The 26236-nt window shown below is 48.5% G+C and overlaps 1 long non-coding RNA gene across 1 annotated transcript; it reads right to left on the bottom strand.

Annotated features, from left to right (window-relative positions):
- Positions 1-23354: 23354 nt before the first annotated feature.
- LOC140216571 (uncharacterized) lies at positions 23355-25977 on the bottom strand. Its single transcript, XR_011893195.1, has 2 exons — positions 25318-25977; positions 23355-23631 (listed from the first exon to the last, which is right to left on the bottom strand). It is a non-coding gene; the product is annotated as an uncharacterized lncRNA (long non-coding RNA).
- Between the last annotated feature and the right edge of the window lie 259 nt (positions 25978-26236).

Below are 26236 nucleotides of genomic sequence, written 5' to 3'. Positions count from 1 at the left end.
GCTAATCTACGCGTTGAAGGCACTGACGCATTTCTGTGGACCTGTACGAGCATGTACGACGCAGACTCGGAGAGCCCTCCGGAAGTATGCCGATGTACGTGGCTTGAGACAACGTGCCAAATTGATGCCAAAACAATTGAATTGTGTTGAAATTCGTGTTCCCCAAAGCCGCATGCATCTCCTGGTACATCTGCGGCTCTCCCCTCGATCTCGTTTCTATTCTCAGAGGAAGGAATGAGAACCACCACCACAGTACTCTCGCTCAGCATAAAGGTGGCACGGAAGCGGCACTCTTGTAGATTCTTCTTTTAGCACGTGTGTATATGTTGGTGCGTTTACGTTCTCTCCCGATAAAGAACTGACTTATCCAGAGACGCTAGAAATTCTATCATGTCGGCGGTCACTTGCATGTCCATACTTGGTTCCTCGTCAGGCGCACCGTCGAACCAGTGGAGGATGTGGATGCGAGGACTTCAGCGCTGCTGGAATTCCACACGCTTGAAGAAAGCTGCGGCCACGAATGTTGGTACAACGGCGTGTCAATCAAAAAGTCGAGCCATGCATTCATGTTTGACGCATTCGCCAATCCCCTCCTTTACGTTGACTTTGAGAGGAGCCGACGTTTGATGTGGGCGTCCATAGCGGCGTCGTTATGTTCAAGTCCCCGTCGCCATAGCGGCGACGGGGACTTGGACCACTACCCCTTTGATGCCAAATTGTGCACTGTCGTGCGTTAGCTGTCGTATACACATGAACTGAAGGCGTGGCGCGACAAAGCTCTCCTCCGAGGAATTAAACTTTGGCAAATGTAGAGACACGGGGCAGTACACGTAATCTCTTGTTGTACTGAACCGAGTCGCGTTTTTTCTTTATCAGCATCTCCTTGCACGTGCTGCAGACTCGAAACTCACCAATGTTCTTGGCGGGAAAAGCAGCGCACTTGCACTTCCACCACCTTGTGCAGTCGTTTTTCAGACCGTATGCTGTCGATTTCCGACAGGTCGTTGTCGAACCACAATCGATCACATAGCCGACAGCTTGATGTGAAGTTTTGATCAAGAAAGTATGTCTAGAATGTTACGTATTCGCCGTCGAATCCCGGTTTGAGTTGAGTTTATTGAACTTCACATGAAGAGGGGATTACATATTGAGGAAGGTACACAAAAAGAGGTGCATTAGTGTGAACGCTGCATTGGCACCTCTTGTTAAAATATGCATAATGTAACGCAAAATAACAGTAGCAATTCAAATGCAGGCATGCAATACAAGAAAACAGAATCAATTACGAAATACAATACATACAAATACAGGGAGTTGGCGATGGGGAGTAACGAACGGAACTAACCAAAATTCTATATTTTAATATACAATGAATCAACATTTTACGCAAATAAATCACACGACATGAATTAACTAAACGAACATAAATAAGAATACACGAAATTCACTGGAGAGGAGGAAGGTAACGACAGCGACTGTCATATAAATCAACTGCTCATGAACAGGCGAACTGAACGTTTGAAAGTAATTAATGAGTATGAGGTGTTAGCCTTTAAGGCTAGACTATTCCACGCTTGATGGCAATTAGCGCACCGTGCCTTCGTGGCGTCGCTGACGTTTGGCTGCGTTCTCGCCGTCATCGGCTCTTGCGCCTCCCTTACGCGTCTCCGCAGGCATGCTCTGCTTCTAGGGCTGCCGAGTTGGCAAGACGTCGACGTTTCACCTCTCGCTGCCGCTCTCGACATTGCTCATCGTATAGACGCTGGACTTTAGGTGTACGGATCATGCGTGGCCTTCTTATAGCGAACGGTGGAGCGAAATGCTACCAGAATTCTTCTGGGTCTTCTTATCAGGCGCTCACTACTCCACGCACTACGTCATACATACGCAGAGCTACCGCCGAAGGGCTTTTACGGCGCCGTTCTTAAAACTCGAATGTTGCGGAAGCAGCTGCGATAGAGTGCCATTTGAACGCAGGTAGCCCGTAAATTGAACCTCGACGCGAGCGGCGATATGATTCGACCTGGGCGCAGTCCAAAGTAGTACATGAAACAAAACACGTTTCTTTGCAAAAAGCATTACGTACCATAGCGATCGTGAGGTCGTCACTATTGAAGTAAGTAGCGGCGACATTATTCTGTGACCACGCTGGTAGTTCACAGTTGTTCCATGGGCTCGGCGGTAGTGTTACCTCTTTTACCAGTCGTGCCATTACCTTCATTGTGAAAGTCGGTCGTCAGTCTGGTGCATGGTCGATGTCGTTACGCTGCCCAACCTATTTACACACACCGAGGGGTCATGGCCCTGGACCTATGTGGGAAAGAACAATGACGCTGAACAACCTTGGTCCACGGCAAAAATCTGCGCATTCACAAGAAGTCTCCTTCACTAAACGTAGCCACTCGTCTCCAATGGCGAATGGCTTCGTGCAGCTCATTTCGCGCGATCTGCTCCACAACACAAGGTGTGACCAGTTCCAGCCTAGTCCTGAGGCATTTCCCCCAGAGCAAAATCAGAGGGTGCATCTGCAGTAGTTGATTGTGAAGTGTTGCCTTACAACACGACGAAGCCTGAAAGGTGTCAAAGTGATGTGGATCGGCTGGACTTCAGAAGCGTGGCCTTGAGCATCTCGAAAAACCGTTCTGCCGGAGTATTGCTTCTTGGCTGGTTCGGATATATTCGCACACTCTTCATTCCGACTCTCTGCAGGCACTCCTTAAAATCTGTAGAAGTGAACCGAGTGCTCTTGCCAGACACTAAGGTGTTCTCAAATCTTAATCTGCAAAACAGCTTGCGCAGGCATGAAATGGCTATTTCGGTAGTGGTTGTTCGTTTTGGAAATACTTCTGGTCACTTGGATGGTGCGTCGACCACCATGATGTACTTCACACCAAATACAGGGCAATCAAAATCGATATGTAACCGTTAACAAGGACACATAGGCCACACCGAAGTAAGCAAAGGCACTTCAGTGCTAATTTGCGGTTAGATGCACTAGTTGTACTGGAGGTGAAGGGCTTAATGTCAGTGTCGATGTTAGGCCACCACATGTAGCTCCCTGTTAGTTTCTTGGTGCAAACTGCCCCTGGATGCGCTTGATCCAACTTGTCGAAATTTCCTAAAATTTTCCAAGACAAGTACAGACATTCCTATAAAAGTGTATCCTCTATGTACTGACAGTTGTAGTCTTAAGCGTATAAAATATTTATCTCATCTGGGACACTCTGCGGCCAATCTGCAAGAATATGCTGAGTCACTGTGCACAGAACTGCATCACGTGAGGTCCCTTGAGCCATATCATCGCTTTTAATTGGCATCGTACCGAAACGTAGACCGTCAGAAAATTCTTCCTGCTCGTCGACAGCCGGCTCGTTTATCAGAAGCTGAAACTAATATTTTGCGGCAGCATTAGGTGCCGATAATTAGAAATTTATTGAAAACGAATAGGATGCTGATCCATCTGCCTAACAGTGGAATGTTGCGGAGGAAATTGCCACAATCCCAGTTTTGGGATGTAAGATTGTAGGCAAAGGCTTGTGGTCCCATATGCATGAAGCATACGCTAATGGCCTTATACGCTCTCTGGGAAAATAGAGAAAGAATTGCACAGGCAGACGCATCGCAAGACAGTTGCAGCGTCAGGCTTTGGTCGCCAGGATTGTGGCAGACGAAAGCAGTTGCTTAATGTGCCGAGAGGCATTCTCGCAAGCTGCAACCCGAACTCGCGCAACATGTTTCCATAGGAGCGTGTGAAAAGGAGAAAGAACAGTTTGAAACAAGCTTTCCGTTGTAGTCAAAACCTAATAGCGACTGAAGTTCATGCTTATCAGCAGGTGCCGGTGCATTGGCTATCGCGGCCAGCTTTTCAACCGTTGGGTTGACGCCGTACCGGTTAATCAAATGGCCAAATACTGAAGGTCGTTGCAAAAACATTAGCATTTCGACGGCTTTGTGCGAATCCCACGTTGCGAGTCTTCTCAAAGCCGCGTCAAGGTTGTGGAAATGCTCTGCCCTTGAACCTGTCAGTCAGGATGTTATCGATACAGCAAAACACAAATTTCAGGTCCTTCAGAACATTGTCCTATTATTTAGGTATTGTGCGCACTGAAGAAATAGTGATGGGCCGGCAATTCACAGCGTAACGGCACTAGTGAACATTTAGCGTAAGGCACTGCTGCAACTCAGGGTTTATTTACTTTACCGTTATGCCCTATTGATGTCGATTTCTGGAAAGTACTGTTCGCCAGCGGTGGCCGCAAGCAGCTATGTCATGTCTGACGGAAAGACAACAGTGGTCGAGCGTAACGTGAAGGCTTTATTTAGCCACCAATTTAACATTTACGAGCAGACTGGCTGGTTCTGCGTTACAAGCAAGAGCCGCGCAAGCTTGGCCGCCACTGCTTTTAAGCACAAGAAGATTAGGCGTGCTCCATGAAAGCGTCGCATGCCCAGATGGAGTGCCACAAACCATGGGCACGGCATATAACTACCCAGGTGTAATCACTATTTTTAAGATGTGGCAGATCGTACCCAAAGGGGATTGTGCACACCTGTAACATGACAAAGGAAGTCCTATCAACCACGGTGGTCACCATTCTGCACTTGTGCCCACTGAAGTGGTCAAATTTATGCCAGCGCATAAATGCTGGCGCTTCGCTAACAGTTCGTGATTATTGCTGTTCAGCAATCTCGAGAGCCATTTGCATATTCCTGGCAGTGCACTGTGGTTTGCGAAATGAGTTAACTTGCCGGCAGCCAGCAACCCCGGGGATTCCCTAGCCAGGATGTCAATGATGGCCGCGCTTCAAAGCTGAACGCCAGTTGTCAGCAGCGGAAGCAGGACGCAGACACTCTATAACTACACCATGCAATCTGAAGCATTGTTGTGGGCAGCTTCATTTTTCACTCCAATCTGACAAGCCTCGAAATTGAAGTGAATAACGTAGTCACCTAGAGCGACGGAATCCGTCGCATAACTGGCAGGAGCAGCGCTGTCTCGGTGCATGTAGCTGGCGTTGCAAGCCAACAACACTCTCCTGAAGTCGCCCCAGGATTGATGTACTCGGGAAGTTAAGAAAATCATAGAGAGCCGAAAAGCAAACTCTAAGAGTGGAGCGCATTGACACAGTTCAGGGACCACTTTCAAACCTCGGTGTCGACGAGGACAGCGAGTAACTATAACCGGCAGTGGCATGAGTGGGCTTGAGCAAGAGAGCACAAGCCTACGCCAAGATGCAGTTCCAGTTCATACACGAGAGCGAACACTCAGGGACTTAGCAAAGACACAAATCAGCTCCTGCCAAGTTAAATTGACTTCTAATACATGGTCCCTTCTCTCCTTTCATTCCAGTTGTTTTTTTTTTTTGAGAGGGCAGGGTTGCATCGACTTTGGCAGGGTGGAGGCAATACCTCCCTTAGACAAGGGCGGACGGGGAAAGATGACAAGGCTTAGGAAGGTACCTCTGTTTCGCAGTCGCGTAACTGCCTATAGTTATTTTCTGTGTGGGCACTGCACCTTTCGCATTCACTCCTCGGAGACTAGGAGTTGGCGATACTAGTTGGACAGAGTGCTCCTTCTGTGGCGAACCACCTTTGTACCTAATACTGCTCACAAGTGCTGTGGCTTGGCCTTCGGCGCCTGCTGCGACTGCGGCATCGGCTCTTGCTGGCAGTGTTTTGTGCCCCTTTTGTATGCTGCTCCACGATGCCTTGCTGGCAGTTGCATCCAGCCATTACCACCGCAATGTCTAGACAGTTATGTCTGCCACATTCCTGTCCGTTTCTTATCCTGTGAATGACTGCACGAGTTAGTGCTTATTGTGTGTCTAGTAAATGGTCTGAAAAATTTTACAAGCAGCGGACGTTTAATAAAAATGCACCAAGGCTGTAGGGTGTGGTGTTTTTAACATCCGGCATCTTCTTGGGCCTTTTGTCTGGTGGCCCTTGGAAGCATTCATGAGTTGCTATCGGTGCTTTTCATCAGCCTTCTAGAGGACAAGTCACGGTCTACACCTAGTGTGACATGCATTACCGTAACCTTACAGGTTCTCTGAATGCTGCGTTTCCAGGGCATGGCAGCGAATAAGCCTTGCCGTAGCAGATTAGTTGTAAAATGATGTGTTGGAGTCACGGAGGCAAGTGCCGCTCCCCCCCCCCCCCAAAGAAAAGGAAGCGCACGGCTCCGCATTGCTACGACTACTTGTGCCTTGCATCATGTTGCAACTCAACCGGTATCTAGATTCCAGTGCACTGCTGAGAAAATGTACATAACTTTATGTTTAAAGCGGAAACGGACCAGCGCTTTGTCCGGACTGTACCGTCAACAACATACAGCTGACTTTCATTGAAGGCTAGCAAGTTTATTGAAAAAATCCCTCCATTGCACTACGGCGACACCTCAAAAACACCACATTGCTGAATTCTGTCAGTGTTGTTTTTTTTTTTTTCAAATAAATGATCTCCCGAGAACGGGGCATACCTAACTATATCAACAACGATAGCCTGTGCGGGTGACCACAAGAAGGGTACGTGCAGCTTGTCTGGCAGCAATCATTCCCCCACACAAAAAAAAACCTTCGGTGGAGGTTGTAGAGAAGGGGGTGCGCAGAAATTTCAGCCAAGGACAAGGCACGTAATATTTCTCAATCAGATGCACTGACGGCCCACTAATACATAACAATACTTGTTTAATATGCGCGGAAACACTTGGTCGGTAGAAGAGGTCGACGCCAGGGACTATGGGCGTATTCATAACAATCTGTCGCTGTGAACATTTCATCATACCAGGATAACATACCAGGATGGCAAATGAAGGTTAGGCAGACTTTGGTGATGTTTAGCGAAGGTTAGGTCTAGCGGAGTCGTCTAGTTCGTGCACCTGCTACCAACAGAACTGGACTAAAAACATAAGCAGTTAGGACGAAGGTAACTGCTTTTATAGTTCTGGTGTGTCCTTTGTGATTTTCACGGCACACAATAAGCGGGAGGCGGCGATACAGTGCTATGCCAACATCTGTATATCACCGTTCCTGAAGGCTGCCCAGTCGCATTGAATATTTGATGGGTGGATCTGTAAGTAATGCTATACTGATGCATTTCTTTAATTCCGGAGATGCTTTTCTTTAGCTCTATGTCCATCTGGAAGCAACAGGCCGTGCATTCTGTACAGCATCCTAAACAACCACCTCGATCAGTTAGCCATGGGGCATCGATGGCATCCGAATTTTCGCAAGAGAATTACATAGCCTGTAACTGAGCGCATATGGAAGCACAGTTTTCTCTAACAATACTGTTCCAGCACTGCACAACAGATCCAGAGAACATAGAGTGGGGCTGCGTGATCACGGCTGTAGTCCTCGCCGGTTGGTCTTTACTTTGTAGCTTCCTCCTGGACGTCGTTTCACCCTGTAAGTAAACATTTTTAGTAACATCTTTTGCGGAGGTGCAAGGTACAGCAAAGCTCACGCGCCCCCATTCTTGTTGCTCTGGCTCGTCATTATATAAGGATGGATATTTCTTGAGCACAATAAATGGCTGTCGGTCGTTCTTGACTGTATCCAGAAACCTGCCTTTACGTTAAACTCCAAATTGTGTTGTTTCGTTGAGAGTCAAGCAATCGCACTAGATTTTCTGGTTGACAAAGACGGCATACGATCAGCCCCCAAAAATAACGCAGCGGTTCATGACTTTCAACCGCCACAGACGGCGAAAGATCTGCGATTTTTAATTCTTTGATAATAATTCCTACAGTTCATCAAGAATTTCGCGCAGCTTGCGTTTCGTCTCACTTTTACAAAGGTACCCAAAATTTGTGGACTGCTGGCTGCGAGTCCGCGTTTCAACAGCTGATAGATTTGTTGACTGCTGGAGCGGGTCTGCTGCATTTTGATCTGGCGGCTTCAACTCAGCTCCATACAAGCCCCAGCGCTGGGGGTGTCGGCGGTGTGCATGTTTCGAGCTGCGGGGGTTACTAGCATGCCATTGCCTACGCTTGTAGGACAATTACAAAAGTGGAGAGAAACTACACCGTTACTGAACTGAAGTGTCTAGCAGTCATCTCTGACATTCAGAAGTTCTGTTCGCATCAGCAAGGCGGCACATTCGCGATAGCGAATGACCATCATTCACTATGTTGGCTCATTGGGCTGCACGACCCGTCTGGCCGGGTGGCCCGCTGGGTGTTGCGCCTTCAAAAGTACAGCTTTTGCTTCACCTAAAACAGCGGACGATATCATATGCAAGCTGTTTGTGTATCCCCTATCCCTTCGCCGCACAATAAGGTTGGCGATAATAACTATGATGCCCCGCAGGGGCGTCTGCGTCAGCAGGCGTTTGGTGTGTTGCGACACCACGGACCCGAGCACACGAGGGCTGGACCCTCCCGCGTGTAGCCGTGCGCGGCTTAGCCGTGTCTGGGGAAAAGGGGATCCTGGCGGTTGAGCCGATGCTGGATGTTTGGACCATTAAGGCCCCCCGGCGGAGGCAACACACCTCTTCGGCCTCGGCTTCACATAGACGGCACCTCCAGGCTGACCCACCTGGAGGAAATATGCAGTCACCTTTTCCGGTCCTTCTCTTCAATCTTCGTCTTTCTGTTACTTTCAATCTTTCCTGTCTTCTCTTCGCTTCTTCTTACTTCCAGACTTCCAGGTGGTGAGGGTTAACCTGGTGTAGTTATCCAACCTTGCGTATCGTATATTGGGTTATAGTGACTGTACAGCTGGCGTCTTCGTAGCTTTTGGGCTTCGTAGCGTCCCCTTGTTGGGCTCGGTGGTGGGCGGCTGGCATAGCTACCGAAGTGATATTTATTTTGATGGCTTTTTCATCATTCCCCCGACTCCCTGATCGCCCTCTTTCCAAGAGAGGGCGCACCGATGATTCCCTGAAACTTTTTGGCCAGACCAAAGAAATTTATCTAAAGTACCATGTCTTAAGTTGTGGAAACCCTGATAAAACTGCTCGAACCCTATCACCATTTGTTGTCGCAAAGTCTCTTACTGAGAAACTAGGTCCCGGCTACAAGGTCACGAAAATGGCCAGCGGCGATCTGTTGCTCGAAGTTAGTGACAAGAAACAATACGAGAATCTCTCTGGACTTGTTGAAATTAATAGTACCCCCGTCTCGATAAATCCGCATCGCTCTTTGAACAGCACACGCGGATTTGTATCTGAACAAGATCTCCTTGATTTGAGTGAAACCGAGCTGCTTGAAGGCTGGAAGGAACAGCACGTGACAAATGTCCAAAGAATAAAGATCAGGCGGGATGACAAAGAGATCCCCACTAAACACATAATTTTGACATTCTGCACAAGCACTTTACAAGAGTACATTGAAAAAGGCTATATGAAAATAAAACTAAGGCCCTACATTCCGAACCCGCGCCGCTGCTTTAAGTGCCAGCGATTTGGTCACGGCTCTCAGAGCTGCCGGGGTCGTACCACATGTGCAAAGTGCGCTTCAAACGAACGCCCTGCCGATAATTGTACCAAGGCACACCGCTGCGCAAACTGCGAGGGTGACCACCCTGCATACTCTCGGTCATGTCCTTCTTGGAAGAAGGAAAAGGAAATCATCACATTAAAGATCAAGGAGAACATTTCTTTTCAAGAAGCGCGAAAGCGTATTTCTTTCCTCCATACCGCAGGGTATGCTGGTGCGGCGCGTAGGGGGGCAGCACCGCAGCAGACTGGGGCATCAGCCCGGCCCACAAAGAGTGTGGCCACGGCAGTGTCCTCAGCCCCCCAGGCGACAGTAGCGAGCGCTGCTGCGCCGTCTCTAAAGGAGGGCCCATCAACCTCTGGGTTGGTGGCCTCCAAGGCTCTGCTTTTCGAGGCAAGGCCTACCCTGAAAACACCCCGCTCTAGTAAGCGGAAGTCCAGCGGCTCCCAGGAGTCGATGGACACAACCCCGAGCCAGAAGGCGCATCCAGCGCCTCGGGAGCAGCGCGAGTCTCGCGACCGCTCCAAAACAGACAGAACCCGTACCATAATCACGGGGCCTGAAACGGCTCCGTAAGTCTTCTCTCTAAACTCCTCTTGACACACAGCACAAAAACACGAACAATATGGCTACACAAATAATACACTGGAACGTTAGAGGTCTTATCCACAACCTCGATGACATTAAAGAACTCTTACACAAACATAACCCAAAGGTGCTGTGTGTTCAGGAGACACATCTTAAATCCACACAAACAAACTTTCTTTGTCAGTACGCCATCTACCGTAAAGACCGCAACGAGGCGAATACCTCGTCTGGCGGTGTTGCAATAGTTGTAGACAAGTCCGTAGCCTGTCACCAGGTCGCCCTTCAGACGCCCCTTGAGGCAGTGTCAATTCGGACAATTCTTTTTAATAAATTGATCACTGTATGTTGCTTATACATACCCCCCAATTTTCATCTGGAAAAAAGTGATTTTTATATCCTAATCGATCAGCTACCGGACCCTTACATACTCGCAGACGATTTTAATGCACACCAGGCCATGTGGGGAGACTCGCGATGTGACGCGAGAGGCCGTTTCATTGAAAATTTTCTTGTGAACTCCGGTGCATGCCTCTTCAACAAGAAGGAGCCAACTTATTATAATATCCATAACAATTCATATTCATCAATAGACCTGTCTATTGGCTCGGCTTCAATTTTCCCAGACTTGCAATGGCATGTAATAAAAATTCCATATGGAAGTGACCACTTTCCTGTAATGTTAAATTCAATGCCTCAACATGAATGCCCCCTACATACACCCCGGTGGAAACTAGCCTCCGCCGAATGGAATGATTTTAAGGAAAGCAACTTACTTATCACGAGATTTTATCACTGATTTTAACATAGACAATGCTGTAGTATATTTTACTTCTTTTATATTCGACGCAGCTGAAAAGTTCATTCCCCAAACACAAGGTCTCTCTTGGAAAAGACGGGTACCCTGGTGGAATGAAGAGTGCAGACTGGCACGAAAGAAACAAAACAAAGCGTGGGGTTTGCTGCGTCGCTCCCCGACTGCAGAAAACCTTATTCAATTTCAACTGGCAAAGTCACAAGGGAGGCGCACGCGGAGACAGGCAAGGAGAGCTAGCTGGGAGAGGTTTCTCTCGGGCATCACATCCTACACTCAAGAATCTAAAGTTTGGAATGGTGTAAGAAAGATAAAGGGGCAACAAATCCACCCTCTGCCCTTAGTGGACGACCAAGGGACTACCTTTGAGGACCAGGCGAACGCTCTGGGCGAACACTTCGAACACATATCAAGCTACACACATTACACAAAATCATTCCTCAAATATAAACACTTAGCTGAACTTAAGACACTTGATCGTAAATGCCGTCCGGATGAACCTTATAACCGTCCTTTTAACATTGCCGAGCTTATAGCTGCATTGAGCACATGTAGAAGCTCGGCTCCGGGAGCTGATAGAATCATCTATGACATGATTAAGAACTTACACGAAGACACACAAATGACACTCCTGGCACTTTTCAACTCTATCTGGGCTGCCGGATACCTCCCATCCTAATGGAAGGACGCTATTGTTATTCCCGTCTTGAAGCTAGACAAAGACCCTTCCTTGGCGGCAAGTTTTCTCCCGATAGCTCTTACAAGTTGTCTTTGTAAGCTATTCGAAAAAATGATTAATCTTAGCCTAATACATTTTGTTGAACTGCACAATATGCTTGATCCCTATCAGTGTGGCTTCAGAGAAGGGCGTTCCACGACTGATCATCTGGTACGCATTAAAGCAAATATCCGCGACGCATTTGTACATAAACAGTTCTTATCGATATTCCTCGATATGGAGAAGGCGTACGACACGACGTGGCGTTACGGGATCTTACGAGACTTGTCGGGGATGGGCATCCGTGGAAATATGCTGAACATAATAGAAAGCAATCTGTCGAAACGTACCTTCCGCGTGAAAATCGGCAATGTATTGTCGCGACCTTTTATACAAGAAAATGGTGTACCTCAAGGAGGTGTGCTTAGCTGCACACTCTTTATCGTGAAAATGAACACCCTCCGTGCTTCATTACCACCAGCCATTTTTTATTCTGTTTACGTAGATGATATACAAATAGGTTTTAAATCCTGCAACCTTGCAGTGTGTGAGAGGCAAGTACAACAGGGCTTGAACTAAGTACCTAAATGGGCAGACGAAAACGGATTTGAAGTGAACCCGAACAAAAGTTCTTGCGTGCTTTTCACAAGAAAGAGAGGCCTCGTTGCAGATCCCGATATACAAATGTATGGCCAGCAAATCCCTGTGAACAAAGAGCACAAGTTCCTAGGTGTCATACTTGACTCTAAACTAACATTTATTGCACACATAAAATATCTCAAGGTGAAATGCTTAAAAACAATGAACTTACTGAAAATTTTATCCCATACAGCATGGGGCAGCGACAGAAAATGTTTGATGCATCTTCACAAAAGCCTCATTCGATCACGATTGGACTACGGTGCCGTGATGTATCACTCTGCAGCCTCGAGCGCGCTAAAGATGCTAGATCCGGTGCACCATTTAGGAATTAGACTGGCCACTGGCGCTTTCAGAACAAGTCCCATTGAAAGTTTGTATGTCGAATCAAATGAGTGGTCACTCCATCTCCAGAGAACATACATCAGCCAAACATATTTCCTGAAAGTCCACTCTAATCCTGAACATCCGTGTTTTAATACCCTTAACGATATGACATATGATACAGTCTTCCGTAATCGTCCCTCTGTAAGACAGCCCTTCTCACTTCGTGTGAGGGAGCTTAGTGTTGAAATGGATGTCCCAATCATCAAACATCGCCTAATGCCTCCAGCTAAGCTGCTACCTCCTTGGGAGTGGCAGACGATACAATGCGATACATCTTTCATGCAAGTTACAAAACACGCTCCAGAGATGGCAATACAAATGCATTTCCGGGAACTCCAGCACAAACACTCCTGTACGGAGTTCTACACAGACGCATCGAAGTCACGCGAGGGGGTCTCCTATGCAGTCGTCGGCCCATCCTTTTCGGAATCCGACGTACTGCATCCGGAAACTAGTATCTTTACGGTGGAGGCCTACGCAATATTGTCGACCGTGAAGCATATAAGGCAAACAAAACTAAAAAAAACAGTTATTTTTACGGACTCCCTAAGTGTTGTGAAGGCTTTGATATCGTTCTGTAAGCGCAAAAATCCTGTTCTAATTGAACTCTATTCCGTGTTATGCAAAGCACATTTATCTAACCAGCATGTGATTATATGCTGGGTGCCTGGACACAGGGGCATCGAGGGAAACATTCTAGCCGACCAGATGGCCACATCAACTTCATCTCATGCAGTTAATTCTACTGCTTCGGTCCCTGTCACAGACCTGAAGCCTTTCTTAAGAAGGAAACTGCGAAACCACTGGCAACGTATATGGGACGCAGAAGTAAATAACAAGCTGCACTTGATAAAGCCACAGTTAGGTTCTTGGCCCTCCGTAACGAAATCACGGCGAACAGATGTCCTATTCTGTCGCCGCAGAATAGGACACACATTTGGCACGCATAACTTTTTACTGACTGAAAATGATCCTCCAACCTGCGGTAGATGCGGGGAGAGGCTGACCGTCCTCCACGTCCCCCTGGAGTGTCGGGCAGCCGAATCTGAGAGAAGGAAACATTTTTCTCTGGCATACCGGCAGCACCTCCCCCTACATCCTGTAATGCTACTCGGCCCAGAACCTTTATTTGACACCAACGCAGTTCTAAGTTTTCTGAAAGATGTTGTCTTCAATGTTGTTAGCCCCACATCTTCATAGCGGGTGCTCTCTTGAGAGGATGCCGCTGTGATAGCTCTTTCGTATAGCACATGCCTCCAGGCCCTTGTGTTTCAAGGGCTCTGGCGAGGCAGCAGTGCCCCAAGTAATTTTACTGTCTTATATATTTTCTATTTTGCATCAATCTCCTACGATGAATTTTAATGTTCATAGTATTCGTCATTAATCATCGCCATAATTTTATATCACGTAGATTTTATGCACTTTACAGCAACTATTTTTAGGCCACTTTACAGCCGTCACATCTCCATAATACATCGTCAACATCACCACTTGTCATGGCGCTCTTTGGCCACACCTGGCCCTTGCGCCATTAAACACCACATATCATCAATAGCTATGATGACGATCTAGTTTCCATCTCCTAAGGGTTTCCAGACATCAGTACCTTTGAAAACGAGCAACGCTGCGACCCTACCTTGAAATCCTTACGCAAAGCTGCACGTGAGTCAGCAGGAACACCACCATTTACGTTTCGTAATGATTAGCTGTACCAAAAAATTACTAAACGGTGGTCCGGCAGTGCGTCTACTTGTGCCTAAAAACCTGCGAACTTCAGTTCTTCATTTCATGCACGACATCACTTCCGAGCACCTTGGTTTCACACGCACACTACAGCGACTTCGACAGAGAGAAAAATAACATTTATTACCATCAGCCAAAGAACCCCGCAGACGATGGGCTTCCTCGGCCGCGCCTCCATCCGTCAGTCGGCTTCCCAAAAGACTCAGAGGCATCTACAGCTCAGCTGATGATTTATCATTAAGTCTTGCTGTCCTGGTTGCCTATTAAGGCATCCAACATTCTATCGTGTTTGAGCTACCGTACATTCCTTTCGACGTCCACACCATGCGGTTCATATTCGCTGCTTTGCAGAACCTGTAATGTGGTTTGGAGACTTCCTGATGGATTTGCTATATAGCGCGGGGTTAGGGAACACCCCCTGTCCGCCAGCTTCTGCCATACTACCTCTTCTGCCTTACTGAGCGTGCAGTCTGTCGCTGGAAAGGCTCTCTGCTTAGTCTGTAATGCTTTATTATAATTACTTCCTGATGCATTCTCAGTCCTTCATTGCTGTCTACGTGCTCAGCTCGTTGATGTGCCCCGGGGGCTGTGTGTAATGTTGGACTTCAGGCGACCCTGTGGGTTTCATTGCCCCAGAGACCCTGGTGAGCAGACGCCAACTCGAACAGCAGTCGCTCCTTGGGCCCCCTCGCTCATTTTGATATTTTGGCAGCAGCTGCTGTAACTCGTCCTGATTCGTGATTATGGTCGTTTTCGAATCGCTGACCACCTCCACCCTAGGGTAACTAGGTTCAAGTGCTATGGACATCTCTTCAGCATCTACAGCTGTGACCTGTCTGTACGTACAGCACAGTGGAGATGCGTATTGCACGACTGCTACCGCCACGTGGCCAGTCTTATATTTATTCCGCCGAGTCCACGTACGCGTCGTCGTCCCTGCCTTGGTATTTTTCTGTAAGGCCTCTGCTTTATCCTTCCTTCCATGTTTATGGTTAATGGAAAAACATTAAATTTGTCGCAGACGTCCTGATTTGCACCCCGTGGTCGCCCTTGCTCTTGGGCTGATATTTCTGCCTATCCAGTACCCTCCTTTCCATCTGTGTCGTGTGTCAGTGATGCTAGGCCGTGAGAGCCGCTTTAACAAGCTCCTCGACTGTGTTAGATACTACAAGTTGCACTAACCATCACGGACGTGTTGGGAGGGAGGCGGAGCGGTACTTTGATGGCTTTGCGGATTTCAATATCAATTTCCTTGCGTTCGTCTACCCGAAGTGTGAGATAGGCAACGACATACACCAGTCTTCAAATGATGAACGCTTGCGCTAGTCGCCGCAGGTTAGCCTCCTCCATGCCTGCTTTTTCGTTAGAGACCTTTCTTATGAGGCGATACTTTTGGGTCACACTGGTTTCCAGCCGCTACCATATCTTGGAGATTTGGCATTCGCCTGAATAATTTGGCGTTATACTCGAATCTTGTCTGCGACGGGGGTCTCTTCCCCGTAGAGGTGCAGGTGGATGATCGCCTTATCGTTCCTCCCATAGTGCCACTTTCAAGGGAGTCTTAGCAGCAGAAGTGCCGATTTATCTGCTGAGAAAATGAGCCCCTTTTCTTTTAGGTACTCTTCTGCGATTCCTGCCGCAGCGTGCAGCGATGGCCCCCTCTGCCCGTCACTACCTTTACATGCAAATAATGTTAGGTCGTTAGTATATATGCTGTGATTGATTCCTTCTATCGCCCTCAGTTTCTCCGGGAGTTCCATCATCGCCATATCGAAAGGGGTCGGCAACAGTACCGACCTTTGGTGCGTCCGTCAGTTTCCTAGTTTTGCATTTTCAACAGACTATTCCACTATTGTTAATCACTTACCTATCCCTGACCTTACCCAGTTTGGCCTATGACGTCCAAAAAACTGGAACACATATTCGGTGCGCCCTCATTTCTGAGGGTGATCAGGAAGAAGAGGGAAGGAACTATCCATAGAGGAGTGTGTAGTCCTTTTGGGCAGCCGTGATCGTAAAGTGGTTATTACCCATCCCTGACGAACTCCCTGACATAGTCGTACACTTTCTTGCCCACATGAAAGGAACTCATGTTTTGTAATACAGAGACGTGTCTTATATTGTCAAAAGCTTTGGCAACATGCAATTGCAGGGTCACTCTCGTCTCCCTTATGTCTTTTTCTTTCAGTTGCAGCATTACATTGCAGGCTGACAGTTTTGACCTAAAGCCAAACATGATGTACGTTAGACACTTCTGTCTCCCTCAGGGGCACCTGCGTCAGCAGTCGTTTACTGTTGCGACAACACTTACCCGAGAACATCAGGGTTGGACCCTCCTGCGTGTACCCGCGCGCGCCTGTGCCGTGTCTGGGCAAAGGGGGATCCTGGTGGTTGAGCCAATGCCGGGTGTTCGGACCCTTTAGGCCCCCCGGTGGAAGCTACATAACTCTTTAGCCTCTGCTTCACATAGACGGCACTCCCAGGCTGACCCACCCGGAGGAAATCGGTAGTTGCCTTTTCCTGTATCTCTCACTTTCCACGTCTCCTGCCTTCTCCTGGCTTCCCTTTACTTGCTGTTCTTCCAGGCAGCAAAGGTTAACCTTGTGTGAATAGCCCACCTAGCTTATTTCATATTGGGTATAGTGATAACGTACAGCTGGCGTTGGCGGGACCTGTTTTTGCAGTTCCTGTAGCGTCCCCTTGTAGGGCTCCATGGTGGGTGGCTGGCGTCATTGCCGAAAACTAGACACTCCTCTATGAATAGTTCCTTTCCTCCCTTTCCAGATCGCCCTCAGAAATGAGGGCGCACCAAATATGTGTTCCAGTTGTTTGGACGTCAAAGGCCAAACGTTCCACGATTTCATTTCATTTACTAGGAAAAATCAGATAAACAAGTACGACATATCTCCTAATTTCTAGCTTCCAAGTCTTTAAATCAGGTTCTTGGTCCAGGCTACAAGGTATCAGGGATGGCAAGTCGTGATCACGCCTTAGAGCTGCATGATAAGAAACAATATGAAACGTTGTTCAGTCTAGTGTCATTTGGGGATGTTCAAGTGACGGTAACTCCACACCGTGCTCTGAAGACCACCTACGGCGTTGTCTCGGATAAAATGCCCCAACTGACAGAGGCTGAGCTCTCGGAGGGCTTCAGTGAGCAGAATGTTGTCAATGTCACGAGGATTAAGATGACGCGGGATGGCAAATAAATTGAAGCCAAACACCTAATACTCACCATTGGTTCAATTGTCCTGCCCGAATGCATCAAATCCGGGTACATTAGGCGCCGTGTTAGGCAAAACGTGCCAGATCCCCTAAACTGTTTCAAATGCCAGCATTTTGGCCACGGTTCGCAGAGCTGCCGAGGCCGCCAAACTTGTGCGAAATGTAGGGCCCATTACCACACCCTTGGCGCTTGCGAGAACTCTATCCACTGTGTAAGCTGTGATTGGGAACCCGCTGCATACTCGCGGTCATGCTCATCCTGGAGAAAAGAAAAATAAATTGTAACAATTAAAGCAAAGGAAGATATAAGTTTCAAGGAGGCACGCAGGCGGTATCCTGCTTGCCCAAGAACACTTCTGCCGATGTGACGCGTCAGGGCGCAGCGACACAAAGGCTTCCGGCGGCTGTTCGCCCCACAAGCAGTGAGTCGGCAGTTACGCCATCTGCCCCCTCGGCGGTTGCAGCTAGCGCGGCTCCGCCGCCGCGGCAGAAGGGGCCATGAACATCAGGGCAGGTGGCTTAAGAGGTCTCATCCAACGTTCCGAAACCTTCACGTGCAACAAAGCGCTCGGATGAGTACGTGTCCAGCGCCTCGCTAGGGGCGATGGACACAGCCACCAGCAAGACGGCGCCACCAGCGCCTAAGGAGCGGCGATGCTCTCTGAATCGCTCCATAAAAGACAAAACTCGCGTCACGGTGCCTCCCAAGGGCCCGTCAACTAATCTTAATCTCTTAAACACACAGCACCCAACACATTCATCATAATGAAGACAGAAATACTACAATGGAATGTTAGCGGTCTTCTTCATAACCACGTCGACATTAGAGAAATCCTACTGTTGGAATCTCAGCGCTGACACCCGTTGTTGCAAATGGGTCGCAAGCCCCAAGGGTAGCGTTGGCCTGGCCGCCTGGGGCACGACTGGAAGCATCCGAAGGTCCCGGCAAAGCATGAGTCTACTGCTAACAGAACAACTTGTTTATTCTAGCATCGCAAAAGAGCGGTCGACCGAAGTGGAGCGACGGGAGAGCAGGTTACTCGACAGAAGAAATCGGAGCCTCTCTCTCGGTGTCCGGGGGCAGCTGCTCTTATACTCTCGGAGTCGAGGGCAAGAAGAAGGCCTCGTGACGAGGCCACGTGACGGCGGGGCACGGACACGCTGAGAGACATGTTGAGACGAGTGTAGTGACGCATCCGCCGAGCCGGCGCCGGTCAGGCCTCCTCCCTTCACACTTGGGGAGCTCCTCTCCCCGGTTGCCGCGCTTTGACAAGCGTGGGCACCAACATGCACACACACACACACACACACACACACACACTTGAAGACACGTGGCATTGAAACGTGCCTGGACGCGCTTGGCGGGGAAGCGTATCGGCGGCGCTGAACGGGCCACAATGTCCGCCACTTTGAACGAAGCCCCGGCGTCCGTTGCATCCGCGCCAGCTATACCGCGCGTCGTAGGCGAAACGTAACACTACAGTAACATAATCAAAGGTTGCTGTGTGTTCAAGAGACACATCTGAAACACACATACACAAACTTTCTTTGTCAGTACGTGATCTATCGTAAAGACTGCAACGAGGCTTATGCTCAGGCGTTGTTGCAATAGTTGCCGACAAATCTGTACCTTGTCTACAGATAGCCCTCCAGAGGCCCTTTGAGGCTGTGTCACTTCGGCCTATCCTTTCTCACAACTGGTGACTGTGTGCTCTGTATACATACCTCCTAACTATTATCTGCGTAAAACCGATTTCTATAACCTAATTAATCAGCTTCCTGACCCCTACATACTCGTGGGTGAGTTTAATGCCCACAACACGATTTGGGGAGATTCCCGATGTGACGCGATAGGTCGATTATATGAAAATATTATTTTGACCTCTAGTGGGGGCTTGTCTGTTTAATAGGGAGCCAACCGTTTATAGCATACAACACAACTCATATTCATCGTTAGATCTAGCAATAGGCTATGCTCCTCTTCGGCCTTATCTGGAAAGGAATGTGGTCAGTTATCCGTATGGAAGTGACAACCGTCCCTATGTTCCCATTTGGAAAGTAGCATCGGCTGATTGGGAACATTTTAAAGCGTCAACAAATTTATCACCCGATTTTACAAACAATTTTAGGATAGATGATGCTGTCTCATATTTTCCCGCTTTTATTTGTGATCGTGCTGAAAAGTTTAGCGTGCGAAGGAATGGTGCTTCACTAAAAGACATGTTCCCTAGCGAAATGAAGACTATAGAGATGCCCGAAAGAGGCAGAATAAGGCATGGGGCAATTTACGGAGATCGCCGAATACAGAAAATGTAATTGAATTGAAACACATAAAATCGCAGCGACACCACGGACCCGAGCACACGAGGATCGGACCCTCCCGCGTGTAGCCGTGCGCGGCTTAGCCGTGTCTGGGGAAAAGGGGATCCTGGGGGTTGAGCCGATTCTGGGTGTTGGACCATTAAGGCTCCCCGGCGGAGGCAACACACCTCTTCGGCCTCGGCTTCACATAGACGGCACCTCCAGACTGACCCACCTGGAGGACATCGGCAGTCGCCTTTTCCCCTCTCTCCCTCCTCGAATCTTCGTCTTTATCTCTCACTTTTTGACCTTTCCTGTCTCCTTCTCTCCTCTTTCTTTACTTCCTTTCTCCTGGCGGCAAGGGTTAACCCTGTGGGGCTATCCAACCTTGGGTACACCATATTCGGTTATTGTGACAGCGTACGACTGGCGTCGTGCAGACTTCTATGCAAGCTCTGCCGCGTCCCCTCGTTGGGCTCCGTGGTGGGCGGTCGGCGCTGTTGCCGAATGTATACATTTTTCATGGAAACTTCTTTCCCCTCCCTTGCTGATCGCCCTCAGAAACGAGGGCGCACCGAAGATGTCTTCAAGTTTTTTGGACGCCAAACACAGAATTTTCCCCGCTTCCACGTTATTCATTCCGAAAAGCCAAACAAAGCAGTGCGAAACATTTCACCATTCCTTGTTTCAAAGTCCCTGACTGATGTTTTTGGTCCAGGATACAAGGTGTCGAGGATGGCAAGCGGCGACCTCCTCTTGGAGCTCCGCGATGTAAAACAATATGAAAAACTACCGCAACTAGTGTCATTTGGAGAGACCCCCATAACAGTAAGCCCGCACCGTACAATGAACACCACCCGCGGTGTTGTGTCAGACGATGATTTGCTTGAGCTGACTGAAGCGGAACTCCTGGAGGGTTTCAGCGAACAAAATGTGATCAATGTCAGAAGAATTAAGATGAGGCGGGATGGAAAAGAGATTCCGACGAAGCACCTGATAATTACTTTTGGATCAAGTATCTTGCCCGAATCAATCGAGGCCGGGTACAATAAGCTCCGTGTGAGGCCGTACGTGCCAAATCCGCTCCGATGCTTCAAATGCCAGCGCTTCGGCCACAGTTCGCAGAGCTGCCGGGGCCGCCAAACATGTGCGAAATGTAGTGCCCACGAACACACCACTTAAGCTTGTGCAAACGCTCTCCACTGTGTAAATTGTGATGGGGAGCACGCCGCGTACTCACGGTCGTGCCCATCCTGGAAGAGAGAAAAGGAAATTGTAACAGGAAATTGTAATTGTTACCCTGGATGCCCCTATGGCCAGGGTAACGTTCTAGTGGACCAGATGGCCACATCAATTTCATTACATGCAGTTAGTCCTACTGCTTCGGTACCTGCCAAAGACCTGAAGCCTTTCTTAAGAAGGAAACTACGAAAGCACTGGCAACGCATGTGGGACGATGAAATAAATAATAAACTGCATGTAATAAAGCCACAATTAGGTTTCTGGCCTCCTGTAACAAAATCCCGCAGGACAGACGTCCTATTCTGCCGTCTAAGAATAGGACACACTTTTGGCACACATAACTTTTTACTCACGGGAAACGAGCCTCCAACCTGTGGTAGATGCGGGGAGAGGCTGACCGTCCTCCACGTCCTACTGGAGTGTCGGGAAGCCGAATCCGAAAGAAAGAAACATTTTCTCTTAGCATACCGGCACCACATCCCCCTTCATCCCGTTATGTTACTTGGTCCAGAACCACTCTTTGACACCAACGCCGTCCTAGGTTTTTTGAAAGATGTTGTATTGCATGTTATTAGCCCCACACGTTCGTAGCGCCTCCTCTCTATAGAGGATAGCGCTGTGATAGTTCTTTGGTATAGCACGTGCCTCTAGGCTCTTGTGTTTCAAGGGCTCCGGTGAGGCAACAGTGCTCCAGGTATTTTTATTATCTCATATATTTTCTATTCTGTGTCATTCTTTTACGATGGATTTTATTGTACATAGTATTCGTCATTAATCATCGCCATAATTTTATATCACGTAGATTTTATGCACTTTACAGCAACTATTTTTAGGCCACTTTACAGCCAAGTCACATCTCCATAATACATCGTCAACATCACCACTTGTCATGGCGCTCTTTGGCCACACCTGGCCCTTGCGCCATTAAACACCACATATCATCAAGACACCCTTAGACGCCTTGCATCCAGACCTCCGATCCACAGTGCTCCTGAAGCAGCCGAAACAGAAGCTGGCTGCTGACCGAGGGTGCCGTCAAGGGCCTTTGCCTGAGTCGGGAGCTCCAGTTTTCGCCAGGAACTTCCATCCTGGCCCACCCTCGTCCGCCGGACAGGTGGTCTCCTGCCAGTGCCGCGACGCTGCTCGTCCGCATGCCAGATGGGGCCTGGCCAGCACCATCGACTGCCACTTCAATGTGTCAAGCTGTAGGAGGACTAGCAGCAACACCAGTTGCTTCCAGCGGAGCACCATCCACCTCGGAGGCGGCCAGCGTTGCCAGTGCCCCGCAGGGGCGTCTGCGTCAGCAGGCGTTTGGTGCGTTGCGACACCACGTACCCGAGCACACGAGGGTTGGACCTTCCCGCGTGTAGCCGTGCGCGGCTTAGCCGTGTCTGGGGAAAGGGGGATCCTGGAGGTTGAGCCGATGCCGGGTGTTAGGACCTTTAAGGCCCCCCGGCGGAGGCAACACACCTCTTCGGCCTCTGCTTCACATAGACGGCACCTCCAGACTGACCCACCTGGAGGAAACCGGCAGTCGCCTTTTCCTGTCTCTCTCTACCCTCATCTTCGTCTTTCTCTTCCCCTTTTCATCTTTCCTGTCTTCTCATCTTTTCCATTCACTTCGAGTTTTCTTGGCGGCAAGGGTTAACCTGGTGTGGCTGTCCTACCTTGGGTATACCATATTGGGTTATAGTAACGGCATACTGCTGGCGCTGTGCAGACTTGTTTACATGTTCTGCCACGTCCCCTTGTTGGGCTCCGTGGTGGGTGGCAGACGCCGTTGCCGAACAACTTACTTTTTTCCATGGGATCGTCGAACCCGTTTTCACCCGATCGTGCCTCGAAAAGGGTACGCACCGACGCAACCTCGCTATTCATTCCGAAAAACAAAGAAACTTTCCCGAAATTCCACGTACTTCACTGTGAACAGTTATCTACTAAAGCTAGAGTAATTTCACCATTTCTTGTAGCCAAGTGCCTAAAAGAGACCATTGGATCTGGTTACAAAGTAACAAAGATGGCAAGTGGGGATTTGCTCCTCGAACTAAAGGACAAGGAACAATACAACAGACTTGCACACCTCGTAGCATTTGGTAACATCCCTGTTTCTGTCAGCGCACATCGAACTATGAACACAGTCAAAGGCGTAGTTTCAGATGAAGACCTAATGACACTGAATGAAGAAGAACTCCTGGATGGATGGAAGGACCAAGGCGTAATTCATGTGCAGCGCATCAAAATCAGACGGAATGACAACGAAATCCCAACGAAGCATTTAATACTCACTTTCAGTTCAACTACTTTACCCGAGTCTCTTGAAACCGGCTATGTAAAACTGCATGTTCGACCCTATATTCCTAACCCGCGACGTTGCTTCAAATGTCAGAGATTTGGTCACGCATCCCAGAGCTGCCGAGGACAGCTTATGTGCGCAAAGTGCGGCGCAACCGGTCACTCTGCTGACGACTGCAATAATGATGAGGTACATTGTGCGAACTGCGACGGCAGTCACCCTGCGTACTCCAGAGCTTGTCCAGCCTGGAAGAGAGAAAAAGAAATAATTACAGTAAAATTTAAGGAGAACATAACATTCCGTGAAGCACGACAAAGGGTCTCTTCGTTATTTTCACTGAAAACATCTTTCGCTGAAGTGGTGCAACGGGGGGCGGCACCACAACGGCCTCTGGCGGCAGCCCGGATCACGCCTAGCGTGCCGAGGCTAACGCCACCCGCCCCTACGGTGGGAGCAGCCAACGCTGCCCTGCCATCTCTCAAAGTGTCCACACCAGTGGCATCTTCAAGCTCCGGCAGCAGCCAGGGCACCGCAGAGGCCACAGGGGTCCTGTCGACCTCCGGACCCGTGGGGACGAAGACTCCGTCGCTTGAGACGAAGTCTACGCGACGCACACATCGCTCTCTGGAGCGGGTGTCCCCTGCCTCGCAAGAGGCCATGGACACCAGTCCAAGCCAAACGGCGCAGGTAGCGCCGAAGGAGCGGCGAGGTTCTCTTGACCGCTCCAAAAAGGAGAAAACACCAATTACAGGGCCTAACAAAGGCCCTGTAAAGTAATGTCATTTTCCTCTCTCTTGAGACACACAGCACAATTTCTTTTAACATGGATGACATCATACAGTGGAATATCAGAGGATTATTAAGAAACCTACAAGACATCCAAGAAATTCTCTGTAAGTTTAAACCTAAAGTGCTGTGTGTGCAAGAAACCCACCTAACTTCCAAGCACACTAACTTCCTTCGACAATACATGACTTTCCGGAAAGACCGCGAGGATGCTGTCGCATCATCTGGCGGTGTAGCCATCATTGCTGATAGAAGTGTAGCGTGTCAGCATCTGAAGCTCCAAACGGCCCTTGAGGCCGTGGCCGTTCGAGCCGTACTTTTAAATAAACTCATTACCATCTGCTCTTTGTACATACCACCACATTATCAGCTTCACAGACGCGACTTAGAATCATTAATAGATGAGCTTCCGGAGCCCTATATGATTCTCGGTGATTTTAATGCACACAGTAGTTTGTGGGGCGATTCACGCTGTGATGCGCGAGGTCGCGTCATTGAACAGGTGCTTTTTTCCTCCGGAACATGTCTCTTGAACACGAAGGAGCCCACATATTTTAACCTAGCCAACAAGTCATACTCTGCCATAGATCTTAGCATTTTATCGCCGACGCTTTTACCCTATTTTAAATGGAATGTGCTTAACAACCCGTATGGGAGTGACCACTTCCCAATAATCCTAACCACGCCGAAACAAGATCAACTTCCCCCGCAGGTCCCTCGGTGGAAGGTTGACTCAGCCGATTGGGAACAGTACCGAACTCTTACACACATGACCTGATCTGAGATGTCCGGTATAACCATAGATGACGCTGTTGCATATTTTACAGCTTTTATACTGGATGCCGCCTGTAAATGTATTACACAAACGAGCGGCATGGGTTCCAAGCGGCGTGTTCCCTGGTGGAACGATGCATGCAGGCAAGCACGGAGGAACCAGAACAAAGCGTGGGCGATATTTCGCGATTCTCCAACAGCTGAAAACCTGGAAAACTTTAAACATGTCAAATCCCAGGCAAGGAGAACGCGCCGACAAGCAAGACGAGAGAGTTGGGCAAACTTCATATCAAGCATCAACTCCTATACAGATGAGAGAAAAGTCTGGAATAGAGTGAAGAAAGTTAATGGGCAACAAACATATTCCTTACCTCTAGTAAATAGCCACGGAGAAAGCCTTGAAGATCAAGCCAACTTTCTTGGAGCACACTTTGAATACATATCGAGCTCCTCACACTACTCCGAAACCTTCCTAAAGTACAAAACGCAAATAGAACAGCAAAAGTTAGAAACAAAATCTGCTAAAAGTGCGGCGTACAATGAACCATTCTGCATAGCAGAACTGCAGGCAGCACTTAACTGTTGTAATACATCCGCCCCAGGTTCAGACCGCGTAATATATGATATGTTAAAACAACTACCATCCGAAACACAGAAAACCCTCCTTTACCTTTACAACGTTATATGGTTTTCCGGCGAGATCCCCTCTGTTTGGAAGGAGGCCATTGTAATTCCAATTCTAAAGCAAGGAAAGGATCCTTCCTCTGTATCAAGCTACAGACCCATAGCATTAACAAGTTGCCTCTGCAAAGTTTTCGAAAAAATGATTAACTGTCGCCTACTACACTTCCTCGAATCAAACAATTTGCTCGACCCATACCAGTGCGGGTTTCGGGAGGGTCGATCTACCAGTGACCAGCTTATACGCATCGAGGCACGTATCCGTGAAGCTTTTGTCCATAAGCAGTTTTTCTTATCTGTATTCCTTGATATGGAGAAAGCTTATGATACTACGTGGCGGTTTGGGATATTGAGAGACCTCTCACACTTAGGTATACGTGGTAATATGTTCAATGTTATCAAAAGTTGTCTGGCTAATCGCACATTCCGTGTTCGAGTGGGCAATGTCTTGTCACGGAAATTTGTACAGGAGACTGGAGTTCCGCAGGGCGGGGTGCTCAGCTGCACGCTATTTATAGTAAAAATGAATTCTCTCCGTCTACACATACCGCATAACATCTTTTATTCAACATATGTTGACGATGTGCAGATAGGTTTTCAGTCAAGTTC

Source organism: Dermacentor andersoni, chromosome 3 (genome assembly GCF_023375885.2).
Source record: "Dermacentor andersoni chromosome 3, qqDerAnde1_hic_scaffold, whole genome shotgun sequence".
NCBI lineage: Eukaryota > Metazoa > Arthropoda > Arachnida > Ixodida > Ixodidae > Dermacentor > Dermacentor andersoni.
The sequence above is the reverse complement of the archived record's forward strand: the minus strand, read 5'-3'. Positions and strand labels throughout refer to the sequence as shown.